Raw genomic sequence first — 5884 nt, forward strand, 5'->3', positions numbered from 1 at the left:
AGTTATATACATAATAATAACATATGATATTGGAATATATTCAATATAATCATTATAATGTCAATGAGACTATAATAGATCAATGGAAAACTGTGTTTAAGAGGTCATGAAATAAGTGTTTTTAATTATGAGCTAAATAAGAGAAAATAAATTATTTTCTTTGAATAGCCAATTCTATTGAATTATATAATATATAAGCTAACATTTATTAATTACTTTATTATAATATTAGGTATAAGTATAGTTAGTTATTAAGTTAATAGTTATGTCAATTCAATTCATCATTACGGCTGCAGAGAATTCGTCAAGAAGAGAATATAGATCTTTGATTTCTTCATTAAACCATTCTAGTTTTTGCTTAACGATGTTTGTTTGACGTTTATCTCTATTCATTGTCGTTTTTAAGTTAATTTAGTATTTAGACAGCTGTAACAGGCTCGGCTAACGCAAGAGTACAATAAACCAGCAACTATCTACAACTATAAACGAAAACTAAAACTGGGAATTCCCCTGATCCTTCTTAGATCATCCCCAACCGTTCTGGGAATCCCCGTATGCTTTTGCTGGTGTTATCATTAACAACAAAATTATTGTCAATTTTTTTATCAGTGCTAAAATAATGAGTGCGGTGGGGGGGGTCCGTTTTTTAACTACACCCCCCCCCCTTTCCCATCTTTTCATACACTGTTCATTCGTGCTGTCATAGAAGTGGTGTTTGACTGTTGTTATATTTTCCTGTTTATTTTTTTACATCCTTTTCAAGCAGTGTTTCTTCCAGATTGTTTTCTCCGGGGAGGGGGGGGGGGGGGGGGGCCGGACACTGTTAAAAGTATTTTTTTCTATATCCCCCCCCCCCCCCCCGAATAAAGGCCTGGAAGGTAATCTGCTTTCAAAGAACTGAAAGAAATTATGAGAAGAATGTTGTGGAGTCATATGATGAACTTGATTAAATACATTTCAACCGAGAAGCCTTTCTGTATGTTTTATTTTATTTTGTAAAAGATGTGTGTGCTCTAGAAATTACGTAACTAAGTTATTTCTGGATTTCATCTACTGCCTCTTGATTAAGTAAAGTACAAGAGAACCCATTACAGGGATTGTCACTATAGTACAGAAAGAAAATTACCAGCTAATTAACGCATTGTTGTCGTTTAAGCTTGTTGAATTATTTTATAAAATCGCCAGTCTCTCTTATAGCGCCTCCTGACTATATTCTAAAGTTAACCTATAGGGGTCATAGACTTTGTGCTGACGAAGACAGTGGGTAGAAACGTCCATTGTACCTGTAATTGTCTTTAATTTGTCAGGTAACTAACACTACCTGTGTTATTACTAACTGAAATATTTTGTAACTTAACGTCATATGATGCATTGATAGACTTTGATTACTGAAGAAAAAAATTATCTTGCGGTATCGCTAATGTGGGTCAAAAAAGGAATATAAATAGACTTTCTACCGGTAGCAAGTTCACTAAATAGGTCTAACTCAGCGGCTGTGCTAATTGCTTCTGCTTTATCGACCGAGCCAGCAGGTTGAATATATTCAACACACCGATAGAAGGTTGTGTTTTACAGGTCTTCGTTTGATCTCAAGGTAAACTATATAAGTTTTTTAGCGCAATTCCCATTCTGGAGAATTGCGTTTATTAACTCGTCATTTCTGGGAATGGATGGATGAATGAATGAATGTATGGATGAATGTGTGTCCGGGCTTTAAGTCGTATCTCCTCCTCAACGAAGCAATATCGATGACTAGTTCCAAAAGCAATTATGTTAAGCAAGTTACGAGAATGAGCATAGGCCATAAAAATTCCGGGTTTCTTTCATGTATTTCCCGGAAAAGCCAAAAAACCTCGAAAAAATTCAGTTTTTGGCCATATCTCGGCCACCAGACCACTTAGCGACTTGAAACATGTACCAATCGATTTCTGCCATAATTTAGAACAATATTGCCGAAGAAAATTTTCAAAAATATCCTCTCGTTCGGTCACAAATTTTAAAATTACATAAACACCTACAAACCGATCGTTCTTCTAGCTTGAACGCACCCCAACATTATACGTCAGAGCTATTTTTAGATAACATAAGGAAATTGCGCATAAATGTCACTAGACTTTTTTAATTAACTTGTTTAGAAGGTTACTCATGTTTGTGAAGAATAAGAAAAGATCTTATGTCATTAAAATATTGGCTAAAATTCAAATTTATTCAAATTTATTCAAATTTATTCAAACAACGGTTACAATTGTAGGCACAAAGGCCTTTTTTCACATTGGCCGTTTAAACAAATAAAGCAATTCAAAAACACATAGCAGTAACACATAGCACTGAAAACGTGGAATAAAGAAACAATGGTACATAGCTATCATACATAATGAGATAAAAAAGAGAATATAATAGATGAATAAGAAATGTTACAATGAGTCAGTTAGGTCATTAAATAATTTTAGTTTTAGTTTAGATTTGAATATATTTTCAGATCTAGATAGCTTTATTTTATTAGGAAGATTGTTCCACAAATTAGAACCAGAGTAGGCGAAGCTATGTTTTTGGAAAAAGGTTGAATAAGGGAATGGTAAATTAAGACGACGATTTAATTTTATGTTAAAAGAAAATAGATCTGATAAGTAAGAGGGGGCTGTTTCGTGGAATATTTTATATAAGAAAATTGATTTAGTATATATTATCTTTTTATTTAATGGAAGTATTTTAGTAGTAAGAAAAGAATCCAGACTACTAGACAAGCCAGTAACCAGTTTTATAGCCCTTTTTTGTAAAGAAAGAAGAGGACGCTGCTTAGATATAAAGCTGCCGCTCCACACTACAGAAGCATAATCCAACCTGGATTGAATAAAAGCCTCATAAAAAACCAGCCTGCTCCTATAGTTGAGAAAGTTCTTTATCCTTGCTAATTGAAAGGTTGTTTTTAATAAGGACATTCTTAGAAAATGAATATGGTCAGACCAAGTGAGGTTTTGATCTATAAACAATCCTAGGCATTTGTAACTGTCTACCTGTTCAATGTTTGAATTGTCTATAGTAATGTTTAATGCGGTGGATGGAAGACGAAGGCGTTTCTGATGAGTTGTAATAAACATTGACTTGGTTTTATCGGGGTGAAGTTTCATTTTGTTAAATTTTGTCCAAGTAGCAAGCTGATTGGCACATGTTTGAAGTTTGTAACTGAGTGACGCAGCACTGTCTGCAAAGACATGCAAAGAAGTATCATCAGCGAACATCTCGCACTGACCAGCGTCAATATGTAATGGAAGATCATTAATGTATAAAGAAAAAAGTAAAGGACCTAAGATTGAGCCCTGTGGAACCCCTATATTAACATATTTCTGTGAAGAGATGGTATTAAGGTGAAACACGCGTTGAGATCGGTTAGATAAAAAGGAGTGAAGTAACCTAACTGTAAAGTCGTGGAATTTGTATGGAATTAGTTTTTTAAGAAGTATGGTGTGATCAATAGAATCAAAGGCTTTTTCTGAAATCGACAAACAGCGAGCCACAGAGTAGGTTTTTGTTAATATTTTTAAGCCAGTTTTCATTCATCTTAATCAGAGCAGTGTGACAAGAATGAAACTTTCTAAACCCAGACTGATTACTATGGAAAAGCTTGAGCTTTTCTAGGTAATTTGAAATGCATTTGTTTATATGTATTTCTAGTGGCTTGGAGAGGGAAGAAAGTATAGAAATTGGCCTGTAGTTATTAGCATCTTGGATGTTACCTTTTTTGTGTAGTGGTATAACCTTAGCATGCTTAAAATGTGTCGGGTAATAATGCTTGGCAATACAGAGGTTATAGACATAGGTTAAAACTTCGGAAATTATTGGAGCTGAAATCTTCAATACATTATTAGAAATATCATCAAACGAAGTTGTTGAAGACGGTTTAAGAGATTTTAGGCTAACATATACTTCATGAACAGTGAGAAGCGGAATTATCAGCTCTGTCCTACCACGGTGAGCAGAATTACAAAAATGTTTAAGCTCCTCACTGATTGTGTAATCAGCATCTGTGTTGAGCGCGCTACAGATGATATAAAATGATTGTTAAAGTCATCAGCAGATATCTGGCAATGTCCAGCTGTATTACATGTGCGTTTTTTTTCTAATTATTTGATTTATAGCAGTCCAGATAGATTTGGAATTAGGTTTGCCTGACAGCAGCTTATTAAAATACTCCTTCTTCGACCTACGCACGAGCAGTTTGACATAATTTCGCTGCCTACAGAAGTCCTCAGAAGTTCCATAACGTTTAAGCCAGTCTCTTTTATTAATTGCAGATTCGATATTGTTGTTAAACCAAGAAGGTTTGTATGTAGTCTTAACCCTTTTAGAGATTTTAGGAATATGTTTGTCATATATAGTATAGAAAATACGCAGCCATTCAGAAATGGCAAGATCGGGACAATTATAATTGTATACATTGCAGAAGGGGGCAGCCAATAAATCCGAAAGAAAAAGATTTTCATTAAATTTTCTAAAAGAGCGATAACTTATAGTTATGTGTTGCCGCGAAGGTACACATAATCTTTTTGTCGAAAAAGTACAGCAAACAGGGAAGTGATCACTAACACCACAAGAGGGAACACAGACCTCTATTAGGTTGCAGTCAGGTGATGCGTATATGTGGTCAATTATTGTACTAGATTTATCATTTACCCTGGTAGCCGTGTGCACAAATTGTTTAAGATTCAAAGAATCAATAATATCTTGCCAATATCCTTGAGGTTTTAATAAATTTATATTAAAATCTCCCAATATGATATATTCATTGTTAGTAGATAAAACGGTATCCATCATGGAGCAAAAACGATCATACCAATCCATGTTTTCACAGGGATTTCTATAAAGGAAGCAAATTAAAATTGCCGGATGGTGTTTGCTTTTTTCGAGTTCAATCCAAATACATTCTATATTGTCCGTTGACAGATCCATCCTGTACTTGAAACGAATTGAGGAGTGGACATAGACACAAAGGCCAGTTTCTTTGTGTAAGGATGGGTCTCGGCGTATTAGGTTATAATCAGAGACGGATATCTCAACATCATTTATAAAAGATTGTAATCGAGTTTCAGAGAAACCAAAGATATGGAAAGGATTGTTGGAATTGTTTAAAATTTTTAGAACTTCATGGTGTTTATTAAATATGTGGAAAATATTTAAATGACCCAATTTTAGCCCACATTGTGAGGGCCAGGATGATGAAAATAGACAATGCATAAAGATAATAAAATATCAATGAATAAGAGATGTTATAAACAAAAATCAATATAATGAACTAATTAAACAGAATCAATATAATTGTCTTACAATTACACGCTTTGTCATCCAATAAACAAACACTCGCTGCTCTTCACACTGCCTACACTATAATTAAAATAGTACAGTGAGCTAAACTAGTAAATAGTAAGTGAAAAAAGTTAGGTTCCGGGAAGGCGCTTAAGCGACAACATTAGAGCTTGATGAAGCAACAAAGGGCTAAAGCCCATTAAGTGATGTAAGCCTGGGCTAGAGTTCAATTGATCTGAAGATATTGTTGGAAGCAAATCAACAGTCGAAACCAAATCAGACGTTGTACCTTTTACGTTTGAAAGTTGCACATGGTCTTTATCTGTTAAGCTGACGGCTCTTTGGGGATACTTTATATTTTTAGCAAGAATGCTGCTTCCAATTTTAGTCAAATGAATACTGTCACTGTACAAGCGTTGTCTCGGGGCTCCTGACTTCGCAGTGAAAAAAGGTGTATTGTTTATAAAACAGTATTTATAACTAATGCAGAAAGACTGTAAAAATCTATTATTTATATCTATCAACTGCCTAACCTTGCCCCGACATGGGGGTACGATGGATGAAAATCGGATTGTTGCGTTGG

The sequence above is a fragment of the Physella acuta genome, unplaced genomic scaffold (genome assembly GCF_028476545.2).
Source record: "Physella acuta isolate Inbredline_101_S28 unplaced genomic scaffold, ASM2847654v3 ptg000589l, whole genome shotgun sequence".
NCBI classification, from domain to species: Eukaryota; Metazoa; Mollusca; class Gastropoda; family Physidae; genus Physella; species Physella acuta.